Source organism: Tursiops truncatus, chromosome 5, assembly GCF_011762595.2.
Source record: "Tursiops truncatus isolate mTurTru1 chromosome 5, mTurTru1.mat.Y, whole genome shotgun sequence".
Taxonomy (NCBI): domain Eukaryota; kingdom Metazoa; phylum Chordata; class Mammalia; order Artiodactyla; family Delphinidae; genus Tursiops; species Tursiops truncatus.
Window position 1 is genome coordinate 28,561,330 of NC_047038.1, and position 14,594 is coordinate 28,575,923.

At 34.7% G+C, this 14,594-nt stretch overlaps 1 protein-coding gene across 1 annotated transcript in view; it reads left to right on the forward strand.

Moving 5' to 3' along the window:
- The window catches only part of LOC109548747 (uncharacterized), a 680,792-nt gene that overhangs the window by 605,478 nt on the left and 60,720 nt on the right, over positions 1-14,594 (forward strand). The gene's annotated exons all lie outside the window — the stretch shown is intronic.

Below are 14,594 nucleotides of genomic sequence, written 5' to 3' on the forward strand. Positions count from 1 at the left end.
TCTTTTGTTTTTTATTTGTTTTAGTCCTTGTGTTTGACCCTGAAGAATTTCCTCAAAATCCTAGTAATCCTTTACCTTTGAGAGGGTGACCTGAAAAGATGATGGAAATAATTTGTAAATGTCTGTGGTGGTAGTGGTGGCAGTGGGACACTTAATTCTAGAGGCATTCTATTGATAGAAGAGAATTCTCGAATTTTCACAGAAAGATGCTAAATATTAGTATTTATGTAGCTTTTTACTTATTTGGTTTCCCTAGGTTTAATAATTTGGTTTTAATAATTTTGTTTCACCACTCTCATATTAGAAGTATATGACTAGATATCAGTGTTCTGGGAGTAGCAGGGAGTAAGGGGTCTAAGAAGCCTCACCACTCATATGCAGATTTTATCCCATTGTTTTTATTCTGGTATCTGACTCCTCCCCTCTCCTGTCCCCTGTATGTCTCTAGTTTAATTTTTCCAGCAAGTAAGGTATTGTAAGGTAAGTAATTTCCGAAATTTAGAAAATTAGTAACAGTGGGACAGAGATCTGCAATCTAACTTCTCCTAATTAAGACTTTCTACCAACCTCCTCTTTTGAATGCCTACCTAACCCTGGCCTATTATAGTATTTTGTTCCTCCAAGAACTAAGCCTTTTGTGAGTTCAGGATAGATTGGCTCAACTTCTCATTATTATTCTCGTATATTTAAATTGCAGCTTTGTCTACCTACTCTGCTTATGTAAGTTACCTCTCCTAGGTCTACTTTTCAGCTTCAGAATAATGAATTGAGTATTCATCTGCCTATAGTCATCTCTCTCATTTTCTTTATCCTTTTGGTTTATGTCTTTTCTGTTTCATTTACTGTTATTTCAATATATGTTTTGGAGGCAGTAGAAGATAAACACAATCTGTTCTTTGGGGTAGTCTAAATGTTATAATAAACAAACTCCAAATCTCATAGGCTTAACACAATAAAGATTCATTCCTACCCACATCACAGTCTATTGGGGGGGTGGGGATTGCAAGGTTTACTTCCTGTCATGTGGTGACTTAGGAATCCAGACACCTTTCAGCTTGATACACCACCATCTCCTCCCTAGGACCTCATCAGCCTCCTGGATCCTCTTCACATTAGAGAAAGAGAGACCATACAGGATAGGGTGGAGGTAACTCCAGACTGAGGAGTTAGGTATCACATTTGTCCATGTGGCTATGACTAAATTCAAGTGAATCACAGAAGTGTAGTCTGGCTGTATCCTGTGAAGAAAAGGAAGTAAGTTTGATGAGCATCCAACTTATCTCTGCTGAACACATATTTTCTATTTGTCATTAAATCAGAAATCTCTAATATATACTCTTACCAAAATGTACTCATCAGTCAAATACAGAGAAAAAGTTAGTTTAATTTCTATGATTTCTACATGTAATTTATTATATAGGATATATGTACAAAATCTAAGTTATGATAACCAACATGTTGAAAACTTGGTATAAAATCTAAGGAATATTTCTTTAATTTAATTGGGAAAGAGGAGTCTAATGCTAATTTCAAATCACTTGAACATAATTTTCTCATCTATTAAATAGAGGTGGTTCTTGGTACCCTTCTACTTGAACTTTTTTTTTTGAAGAATATTGAAATAATTTCTATTTAGGGCATTCTCTAAGTGTCTTGGAAGAAAGACACCATGGAAATATAAAAGAACAAAAGATTTATTAAGGGGAGAAATTTAAAAACACACAAAATTTGTTCTTTTTCATTGATTTATTTTTAAATTATTGACTCTACTACCCAAACTTTGGACTGGGTATTCAGATGGTTAGTTCACCTGCCATTTCACCTGTAGCTGGTTCTCCATCTTTAATTGATTTTAAGTTTTAATTTCAAGTTCTATAATTAAAATTTTTTTCTAGATAAGTGGGTTTGATTGACTATGTATCTTGTTGAGTAGCTCATTCGCAAACACTAAAGGTTCATTTTATAAAATCCATGTCCATACACGTCTGGCTACAGACATTTTGTGTCAGGTAACCAAAGTTAGTAATCTGTTCTTATGAACAACTTTTTAAATGACATACTTTTCTTGTACATGATGAACAGCTTTCCACTTAGTGCCAGTATCACTCCTTGACAGTAAGTTGAATGTCTTGATAAACAATTAGCCTTTTTCACTTGTAAGTTCTCAAATTATTCCAGAAAAGGAAGTCCAATGATGACAGAAGAGAACAAATGTGTGGAAACCTATCTTACTCCTTAGAGAGATGGGTTCTGCAGGCATAGCCAGACAGAGTTGACTGCATATAAATATTTTAAAGTTTTTATCATTAAATTTATATACATTTTGTATTATACTGCATAATGTATTTTTGTTTAACTTAAAATATTATTTTCCTTCCAAAACCATCCAATTAAATGTATGCTTAAGGACATGCTTTCTCTTTTTTTTTTTTTAACTCCTGTGGGCCATATTTTGTATTTCTAATCCAGCTTGGAAAAAACAGCAGTGAAAAGATGTTACAAATATCAGAGTTCCCTTCCCCGCATTGGTGAGGGGTGGTAAAAACCTATGGCTTTTCACTTCAAATTTATATAAATAGGTTTGCTATTTCAGTTGAATTTCACACATATTTAGTAACTGATAGGAAAAAGTTTAGACAGTAACCAAATTTTTTGTCTTATCTTCCCTTTATATCAACTGGAACAGCATTTTTTCAAGATTTTTTTTTCTCTATACTAGTTGAGACCTCAATTACTATATGAACTTGTGAACCCTTCTGAGATGTGTAAGCAGATAGATAAAAGTTAATCGGCTAATCACATAGGCTCTGCATTATGTGGGATGTTGAAAAATGCCTGTATTTCTAATATTACAATATCATCATTGTCTTTACAAGAAAAAGTGATAGAGTTGAAATCTTTTAATCTCCTTAAAATATGGGTCATATTCTATTAGATAAGATATCATGAGATTAAATATCAGCTCCCAAATAATACAATATCAGGAAAATAATGAGTCCAACTAAAGAAACATTTGCAGAAATTTGCTGAACACTTATGAAATATATAGACTGTCATCTTAAATTTTCCGTTGGCAGCTCAAAAATTGGGCCCATCTGCTTATGGATTCTCCATTATCCTTTTTCAAACTTCCCACATATTTTCTTCCTAAAAGATACTTCATCAGTATTTTTTTTTTTTTTGGCCACTGTCTCCCCAATTCCTCCTCAAACTTTTCAATTATATACTCCTTCTTCAGTATCTCCTTTCGCAATATTTCTTATTCCTGCCTCATTTATGCCAGATCTTCCTTCCCTTAAAAATAACAGATGGGGGCTTCCCTGGTGGCGCAGTGGTTGAGAGTCTGCCTGCCGATGCAGGGGACACGGGTTCGTGCTCCGGTCCGGGAGGATCCCACATGCCACGGAGCAGCTAGGCCTGTGAGCCATGGCTGCTGAGCCTGCGCGTCCGGAGCCTGTGCTCCGCAACGGGAGAGGCCACAACAGTAAGAGGCCAGCATACTGGAAAAAAAAAAAAACACAAAAAACAGATGGGTTTTTTTGGTTGAATCCTATGAAATTGCTGATAATTGACTCTCTTTTGACCTACAAAGTGGCAATTTCATATGGTTCAATCTATACGTGATAACTCTATCCTACAAGGTATTTCCTTCCTTTTAATGCCAAATTCTTCAAACATGGTATTTAGTTTCTTTAAATTAAATACATATTGTTTCCTACTCTCTTGTATCTCAGATCTACTTCATCTGTATCCCAAAGACCATCAACACTCCTGAACTGTCAAACTGAGTTACTCTTCTGAATTCTCTTTACTCTTTACACCTTTTAAACACATTGGCATTGCTTAGGAAACTTCTAATCACTCTGATGCTTTAACATTCTAGCAGTCCTTCTACCTTTCTGACATCTTTTCTTTCTTTCTTCCCATCACTCTTCTTCTTGTGCTTTATTTTAGTTATGGATCTTTCCCATGTCAGTCTTTGGACCCAGTTTCTTCTGACTTTAATCTTTCTTCTTTGGAGACTTCAACCCACACTCATTGTATTGATGAATGTATTGGGGTGTTTTGTCACCCCCCAAATTCATTTGTTGAAGCCCTACCCACAAGTACCTCAGAATGTTACTGAATTTGGAGGTGATAAAGTAAGTTAACATGAGGCCATTAGCATAGCCCTAATCCAATCTGACTGGGGTCCATTAAAAAAAACAAACAGGAAATTTGGACCTACAAAGTGACCCAGGGGTTATACATGCACAGAGGAATGACAGAGTGAGAAGGCAGCCATCTATCTGCAAGCCAAGGAGAGAGGCCTCAGAAGACACCAAACTTGCCAACACCTTGATCTTGGGCTTTCAGCCTCCAGAACAGTGAGAAAATACATTTCTGTTGTTTAAGCCACACTGCCTGTAGTATTTTTGTTATGGCAGCCCTTGCAAACTAAACAATAATCTATATGTTCCCCACTTCTATTTTTCTGTGGAATAGGAGTCCTGGCAGATATTTTGTAATAAACAAATGGTGGTCAAATAAGTTTGAGGAACTTTATAGATATGAATCCACTGTATTGAGATTTGTAGTGCACATAGGATATTAAAGACAGATATTCTGAAGTAAGGAAAGTTTTTACTCATGCTTCTCAAATTTATACTTATTTTGTCATGACAATTTTTTCTTTTTATATCTTCCTCAATACCTCATAACATCATATGGAACATACTTTGGAAAATCCTAGTCTGTATCTCTTGTTCTAATCTCAAACCATATTTTCAGTTATTATCTCTACCTGCCTATACATTTGTACCTGTATATCATTATTGTCTCTTGAAACCTTATTCATTTTATTTCCTGAATTTCTACTAGTTCATTTCCTCTATCATCCAAGTTCAAATCTTATGCCATTTCTGACTTAGTCTTCTGTTTCCCTTGGTGAACTAGGTATGAAGTCCTTTCAGTTATTCTGTGTGGATTGATTCCTTTGGATCATTCTAGAGGGAATCTATCATGATATAATTGGTTTATTGTTATAGGCCCCTAAATGATCTTCCTGTCTTAGTTTCTCTTTCTCTATGGTAAACCATACCATGTGACTCAAATTCCTCAATTTTTTTCATTCCCAAAACTACATTTACCAGAACACCCTACTGATCCAAAACCTTTTGTCATATCACAAACTCCCTAGCTTAACATTTAAGGCCCTTTTGAATCTGATTCTGACTTACATTTTTCTACATTACTCCTCTATTAGAGCTTTCCGTTCTGTCCAGGATCATCTGAGACTTCTTTAATTCATCTGAGTTCAACGAACATTTACTGAGTATTAGTGGGATTGAGAGTCCAGGAATATCTACTGTGAGTCAAATACTGTGGTAGTTCTGCAAGTGCTACATACTCTCTACCTCCCCTCACCTTTGGACGTTTTTTCTTTCCCAATGATGGGATGTGATTTAACAGTCACTGTGACTCATTCATTCATCTCACACTTGCTAAATATTTACTACTTGGTCAAGTCATTAGAGAAACAGAGGTAAATAGAAGCTCCCAGTAGGAGAGAAAGACAAATAAAAAGAAAACAAATGCACATTTTAGACATCCATATATACTATAAAAAAATTAATGTGATAGATAGTGACATCTGGAGGGAAGAAAATGATGAGCCGAGACATGAAGACTGAGAAGGAACATTGCTGGGAAAATCTAGAGTAAGAGAAGTGCTGCCAGAGGGAATGACTGCAGAGGTTCTGAGGCATGGTAGAGCCTAAATGTTTATAAAATATACCAAATTATGGACAATTGAGTTGAATTATCCTAGTGTTAACAACTAATGATTACGCCTATATTTCTAATCAGCATGCCTTTTATCTCTGATTGTCATTAAATCCTCCTGTTTACTCCAAGCCAATTCTCATCTATAAGGTCTTCACAGAAATGTCTTCCATGGTGGACTATTGCTCTAAGTTTTTAGCATACATCTGACTGCCCATTGTGTACAGTATAAATAATTTTTTGGTATTGGTATCTAATACTTGTGCTATTTAGTATTTTTAATGTATATATCTTTGCTTTATTATTATATTTTAAATTTCTTAATAAAAAATAATTCTTCATAAATTTTTCAAACACCCAATTGCTCCCTCTCAGAGTGTGATTGGACGTAAAAGCTGTCTTTATGGACCTCACTTTCTAGAGCAGTAAAAACGGAAAATAAATATGGCATACAGGTTATGTAAAATTTAAAGAGGCATACAGTAATTGAGAGTAGAGTTCATATTTGAGTCGTGAAGCTTTTGAGCAATGAAACAGATCATGTGGTATTCTGCTAATTCAGTCTACAGAAAATATAAAAATGAGATCACACATTAAGCTATTCCAAGAAAATAGTACATATCACATGATTACCAGTTATGGTGACTACATGGTGAAAAAGAGAGGCTGATAGTCAAGATCCCAAGACTGTCCATCAATCCTTGACCCACATTCTTCAGCAGCTTCAGCCACTTCCAAAATGACCCTCAGGGAACGTGTGCACAGAGCAGATCAGACAAAATCTCTCTTAGTTTCTGACCAAGCTTTGATGCCAATTCCTGTGCAATTTCAAGGTAAACTTTACCAGACCACCTGTGAGTCACAAGATCCCTCTTTAGCTCAATACGCAGACAAAATGCAGTCCTTGTCACATTTTCCCAACCTCTCTAATTTTGGTGTTAAAAGGCTTAACACCAGTAATTTTGATTGAGTTAAAGAAGCAGCAAGGACAAATTAATCTGAGGGGGGAAAAAGCAACAAGTAAAAGAAAGAAAACTTCTAAACTCTAGAGCAGAATGTGCCTAAACTTTTAAATCCAGTACATCCCCAGGGTAGGGGTGGAGGTTGCGGAAGAAAGAAATGTGGAATTGACCCTTTGCAAGAGGGAGTCAGACACAGGTTCCCTTTATTGCATAAGTTACAGGGTAGTATTAAGAGAGGAGATTGTTCATAGAAGAATAAAGGAAGTGAAAGAGAAAACTGTGGAGTCACAGGAGATAATAACCACTTGTAAAGGCTCACCTAGGACCACGCTCTACCTCAGGGCTTCTCTTTCACCTCTGACTCCCGCAGAGTTCATAAACAACCAATCATAAGGCTGTGGAATAGAATGTACCATCTCAGGTGCAATCATTGCTCCTTGTGTACAGCATAAATTAACTTCTAATGCTTAAGAGTTACAATCTGGGTTTAATCTTGTTCCTTCACTCTCTGGCTGAGGATGTTGGACTGATTACTTCTTGCTGTATAGTGGGGATAATGATAGTATTCCCTCATAGTGTTGATGTGAGCATTATATGAAAACACTGCCTAGTATTTAATGAGTGCTCAACGATTTATCTGCTGTTATTATCATTATACCTTGCCTATCTATACAAAATATTACAAAATGTTTTTTATGGAGTTATATAATTTAATATTTATCTTTCAAGTACGAAGAACAACAGTTTTAGTTTGTGATTCAAATGTCCTATATTAGTAAAGATAATTGTATTTGTTTAGAAGTTGTTTGAATAGTTTCTTAAATGACAAAAATCTTTTGGATTCCTGAAGCATAGATCAAAAGGATTTGATATAATATCTTACCTTATAATAAAGGAAAACTTAGTCAACATTTACTCCTAATTCGACCCGATGGTATCATCTATCTTCTATTACCAAAGGTGAATAGTTAGTGAAAGTAGCTAGTAATTAAAAGAAAATTTTAAAAAGAGGTGTTCCTGAAATATAAGTGCCAATGCTGGTGTCTTGGTTATTTAATTCAGGAAATCTTGGTGGGCTCATTTGCAATATTAGCTAAGAAGGGTTGATTTTGCAGAATAAATACAAGTAGAAACCAAAGCAGCAATTAATTAAGTTTCCCATTTTAAGAATAATAAAAAGAATTGGTGATCCTAATACTTTTCTGTGAGGATTTATTTACTTGTCATTCTTGATTTCTTAAATGCTGCTGCTTTTTTTTTTTTTTTTTTTCTGGTATGCGGGCCTCTCACTGTTGTGGTCTCTCCCATTGCGGAGCACAGGCTCCGGACGCGCAGGCTCAGCGGCCATGGCTCACGGGCCCAGCCGCTCCGCAGCATGTGGGATCTTCCCGGACCAGGGCACGAACCCGTGTCCCCTGCATCGGCAGGCAGACTCTCAACCACTGCGCCACCAGGGAAACCCGCTGCTGCCTTTTTAACCTCCTAAGTAATTTCAAACTTGAGTAAAGATGTAACAGATAAAACCTGATTTAGAGCTTATGGATATATTGGAAATAGTTGACTTTTAGAGTAAATACTAAATTTTTAATGTCTGCCATGCTATTAGTTTCCCTCATTTCTGTGTTCTTAGATTCCTCTCAATTTCACTTCTGTTTTGTGTGCTTTGCTTTACCCCTACTCAGAAGAGGGTGAGCAGGTTTTGGACTCAGATTGTGAGCTGAAGAGTAATGCCACCTCATGTCTTTGATCCTGGATGTCTAGAAAAGAAGAAAGAAAATGTTTATTTTTCTTAAATATTGCTTGCAGACATTTGTCAAATTTTTCTTGGGAAATTTTTAAGGTGACTTGTTCACTCTTGGGGAAAATACACACTTAATTTCAATCTTCACACATGTGAACTGTTTAGTGTGAGGACCGTACCATGGTATATTTTACTATAGTTTTTAAAAGTTGTAAGAGATACAGTAGACACACATTTTTAAAAAGTAATAATAATAACTTTTATTTAGCACACCATATTCTCAACTGATGCAAATGCTTTAGTTGTACTCAACTTTTAAATTATTACAGTAATTCTATGTGGAAACTGAGAAAGATATTGAGAAAGATCAATGAACTTGCCCAAGTTCTGTGAGAACTAAATTCAAAATTTGAATCCTGGTACTCTGGTTTCGGATTTTGTAGCCAGCTAAGCTCTGAAATTCCAGTCATGTTGTGAGATTTTTGAAAGACAATTGGTCTAAGAGACACAAAAATGTCCACAAAATAGGCAAGGAAGTTGCTGTTTTCTCCTGTTAACATAGACTTAGGAAGTAGAATAACACAACTAGTAAACGTGGGCACAAGACTTAGTGAAAATGCCATCAGTTAGTTTCATGAGACATACTGTAAGAAGATGAACAGAATAATTTTAGCTCATCTTGAGACAGAGGTCATTTTTAATTGAGGTTCCATAATCTCAATATCTTGGAATCATTTCAGACACATGTACAGACAAAAAGCTCATTTCTTTTTAAATGGTCAAGGTCATCTGAAGGATTGACAGAAATGAAACTGAGACACATTATTTTTTTTCCTCACACAACTTAACTTTTAATTCTATGCAGAAGCTACACATCTTGCCTCTCCCAGGTTTGCATTTAGTCTTTTCTTTTTCCTCTTTAACACTGACCCACAGTCCTAGCAGTGGCACAGTCAGATTTCTATAGATACAAAATCTTTAGACAAGGACATAGTATATGTGAATACCCACTTTTCACATACATACAAAAGGCAATGTGTCATTTAAGGAAACAACTTAGGTATTACTAAGCAATGATTTTAGATGATCAATCCACATATTAAAAATGGGCCAAATACTTTTCCTGCTAAGTAGAACTTAACTGAGTTAAATAAGCTAGTTTCCTAATACCTAGTTGTGAATATAATGCATACCATACACTATTCACGATTTCTAAAAGGAGAAGTCTTTTTGTACCTTTATTAATTGGTGTAAAAGAGTTATAAGAAGGAGTAGCTTCATAAATATACAAACCGCAGAGACAAGGTGGCCAAGGGAGGAGCAGCTTCTGAGAAGAAAGGTGTGGCTCAAACTGCCAAGTAGCTGACAAGTCAGATGAGGACGTGTGTCATTGTTCCCCGAGGGCTGTGCTGTTTGTACACCACTCCTCTTATCACTCCTCTTATCACTGGATGTCACAAGTAGTTCAAGTGTTTACTGATGATAGCTATGGCACTGCCCTTCATGAGGGTTATTTTTTATTTTTCTTTCTTTCTTTCTCCCTCCATCCCTCCCTTCCTTCCTTCCTTCCTTTCTTGATGTATAGTTGGTTTACAATATTATATTCATTTCAGGTGTACAGCATAGTGATTTAGTATTTTTACACTTTATATTCCATTAAAAGTTATTACAAGATAATGGCTGTAGTTCTCTATGCTATACAGTAATCCTTGCTACTTATCTATTTTGTACATGGTAGTTTGTATCTCTTAATCCCATACTCCTAATGTGCTCCTCCCCCATTCTCTTTCCCCACTGGTAACCACTAGTTTGTTTTCTATATCTGTGAACGTGTTTCTGTTTTGCTATATACATTCACTTGTATTATCTTTTGGACTGCACATACAGTGATATCATGTAGTATTTGTTTTCCTCTGTCTGACTTATTTTACTCAGCATAACATTTTCTAGGTCCATCCACATTGCTGCAAATGGAAGAATTTCATTCTTCTTTATGGCTGAGTAATATTCTCTTTTAGATAGATAGATAGATAGATAGGTAGATGGGTAGATAGATAGATATCACATCTTCTTTATACATTCATCTGCTGATGAACACTTGGATGGCTTCCATATCTTGGCTGTTGTAAATAGTGCTGCTATGAACATTGGGGTGCATGTATCTTTCTGAATTAGTGTTTCCATTTTTTTCTGGATATAACCCAGGAGTGGAATTGCTGGGTCATATGGTAGTTCTATTTTCAGCTTTTTGAGGAACCTCTATACTGTTTTCCACAGTGGCTGCACCAATTTACATCCTCACCAACAGTGTGCAAGTGTTCTCCTTTCTCCGCATCATACCCAACATTTGTTATTTGTAGACCTTTTGATGATAGCCCTTCTGACAGGTGTGAGGTGCTATCTCATTGAATTGATCTGCGTTTGATTTGCTTTCCCCTAATAATGTTGAGCATCTTTTCATGGGTTAGCCATCTGTGTCTTCTTTGGAAAAATTCCTGTCCAGGTCTTCTGCCCATTTTTTGATTGGTGGTTTTTTTTTTTTTTTTTGATATTGAGTTATATGAGCTGTTTATATATTTTGGGTATTAACCCCTTGCTGGTCATATTATTTGAAAATATTTCTCCCATTCCTTAGGTTGTCTTTTTGTTTTATTGATGGTTTCCTTTGCTGTGCCAAATTTTTAAAGTTTAAATAGGTCCAATTTGTTTATTTTTGCTTTTGTTTCTTTTGACTTAGGAGACTGATCCAAAAAAAAAAAAAATCGCTACGATTTATGTCAAAGAGTGTTCTTCCTGTCTTGTTTTCTAGGAGTTTTATGATTTCAGGTCTTACAGTTAGGTCTTTAATCCATTTTGAGTTTATTTTTGTATATGGTGTGAGAAAATGTTCTAATCTCATTATTTTACATGTAGCTGTCCAGTTTTCCTAGCACCACATATTGATGAAACTGTCTTTTCTCCATTGTGTATTCTTGCCTCCTTTGTCATATATTAATTAACTGTAGGTGCATGGGTTTATTTCTGGGCTCTCTATTCTGTTCCATTGATCTATGTGTCTGTTCTTGTGCCAGTACCATGCTGTTTTGATTACTGTGGCTTTGAAGTATAGTCTTAAGTCAGAGAGTGTGATACCTCCAGCTTTATTTTTTTTTTCTTAAGATTGCTTTGACAGTTTGGAGTCTTTTCTGGTTCCATATAAATTTTAGGATTATTCATTCTAGTTATGTGAAAAGTGCCATGGATATTTTGATAGGGATTGCTTTGACAGTTTGGAGTCTTTTCTGGTTCCATATAAATTTTAGGATTATTCATTCTAGTTCTGTGAAAAGTGTCATGGATATTTTGATAGGGATTGCAGTAAATCTGTAGATTGCTTTGGGTAGTATGAACATTTTAACAATATTAATTTTTCCAAAGCAATAAAACAGGAGATCTTTCCATTTTTTTGTATCATCTTTAATTTTCTTCATCAGTGTTTTAAAGTTTTCAAAGTATAGGTTCTTCACCTTCCTGTTTAAGTTTATTCCTAGGTATTGTATTCTTTTGGATGTGATTTTAATCGGGATTTTTTTTTTTACCTTCTATTTCTGATAATTCATTATTAGTGTATAGGAAAGCATCAGATTTCTGTGTATTAATCTTGTATCCTGCAACTTTCATATGTTAGATGTCTGGGGACAGGGCCATGTAATGGATGACTTCCAAGTTTCTGTCATATGCAGCTGTGTGGATAAGGTGCCTTTAATTGTATGAAGAACTGGAAAAGAAACCACTCGGGCAGGGATGGATTGTAGATACTTAGTGACATGAAATCAAAGGCAAAGTTTCTGATATTTAATTCCTTCATATATATTTATTCCATAAACTCCACTACAGATAAAACCTTCTGGTAGGTGTTGTAGCTGATGAAAATATGTTCAACACATGATTACTATTCAAGATCTTCCAGTAGGATCACTACAGGGTATAATTTTTTTTGTTATGTTGCACTAATGTTTATCTAAGTACCAAGCCCACTTCTGAAACAGCCTATCAGTTTTCTCAGTTTTTCTCATTTGTAAAATAAAAGGATTATACACAAAATGCAGTCAATGGACCATTAGTGTTACCTGGTCCTTTACTTTGTTAAAAGTGCAGAATCTCAAGCCCCACCTCAGACCTACTGAATCAGAATCCACACTTTTGCCAGTTCTCCAGATAATTAGTATGCACATTACATTTTGAGAATTGCTATGTTAGATGATCTTCCATGTCCCAAACTCTGTATTTATAGAGCTGAGTCACCTCCTTCCCTCATGGGAAACCTGTATGGGTTTCAATGATCTCTGCCAATACATGTTAGTGGTAGAGTCTGGAGAACTATTGGTGTAATTAACAAATCAACTCTGAAAACCAGTCTGAAAGTATGTAGGAGAACTGGTATTATCTAGGAAAACAAGGTACTGTATTTTATCTCTTATATGGTTAAAACTTGCTTACAAAATACATATCTCAGAATTAGTCTATAGGGACTTAATTAGGCTTCATGTTTTCACTTATCCTCTTTAGGACAAAAACATTTAATCCTTGGTAAATTGGAACTGTAATCAATTTTATGGCCAATAACTCAGAGTAGGTACTAGGATAATTGGTAAGTACTATATTATGTAACTAATAATCCACAATACACAATAATGAGATATCACAATAAATATTATTATATATGAGCATGCAGCAGTGACAATTATATTTACAAATAAAAGCTGATTCACCTGTGTTTTTGACAATAAAACTAAAGATACAAATTAAAGAAAACATTATAAAGCCTTTAGAGTGTGAAAAGTCAAAATCATGTTATTAAATTGATTGTTTCCTTCAGCAACAATTTGTTACATATTTTTAATAGAATATATCAAATGAATAAATATGATCATATTTTAAACTTACAGTAATAAAATAGTTTTATTTTTCAAACATATACAAATTAAATATATAACCTATTTACTTTTAATTATATATACATTAAGAAACTGATAAAAATCCAAGCTTAAAAATCATAGAATTCATGGGTAATTATTTCCTTTGTAAAGGAATTTTCACATTTTAGAGAGACTAATTTGAGTGTTTTGGGATGCTAAGTCACATTTCCTGCTTTGAAAATACTGTTCAATTTAGATAAATTAAATTTATACAAATATTTTAAAAACACACCTACTGTGAAAAGTGAGACTCATAGATAGTATAAGAATCTTAGATCATTTAATATCTGTTCCTTAACAGGTAGGATGAGGCTAATTTCTACATATTTACATTTTTCTTTTAATTGAATCTTAGATCTTTTCACAGGTGTGAGAGTTGCTTACCCAAATAAATGTTAAATTCCTAAAAATTAAAAGGATGTTTTTTCCTCTTATTTTTTTCAACAGAGAACATCATTAATAGAGACTGAACAGGTAGCAATTAATGACATTAACTAACTATACTGTAAAGAAATAGGCTTTCTTAATTTTGCCTTATTTTTATGTTGATTATTTTGGAGAAATTTTGATATTCTGGAATTAAAAAGGATTCAGTAGTTTCTCTTTAGTCTTAAGGCCTTGTGAAACCTGTTTTTCTACTGGCAAGTTTTGTGTACATTATTATAAAAGGAAAATTTCAAATGTAACCTTTTACTTTTTTGGTTTAGTTCCATTCACTCAAAACAGAGTCAAAACCAAAATATTTATAGTTCAACATTGAATCCAGAGGTTTCTTAGCACAATCTTTGTAAAGTTCTTTTATTCTTCTACTTTTTTTTCTTATAGAAGTGAATGGCGATACTTTAATCATTTTTTATGTGTTCATACATGCCTAATACTTCTCTCCTTTATTAATGTACTAATGAGTACTCTAATCCTTGAAATGGATTGTGGGCTCAAGCTGTCTTTGCTTTCACCTGAATTCTCCTTGGCAGTCACAGAGACAAACTTACAAGACTCCAGATAAATTAGGATGCCAAAGAGCACAGTTAATAATTACTTGTTATCATATTAATATGTCACTCTCTCTTTCTCTCTCTTTCCCTTTTAATACCACACTCTATGCTGGATCCAATTTTTCTAATTTAAGAGGGGATATACAGTACTACTTACCAGGATAAATATTTTAAA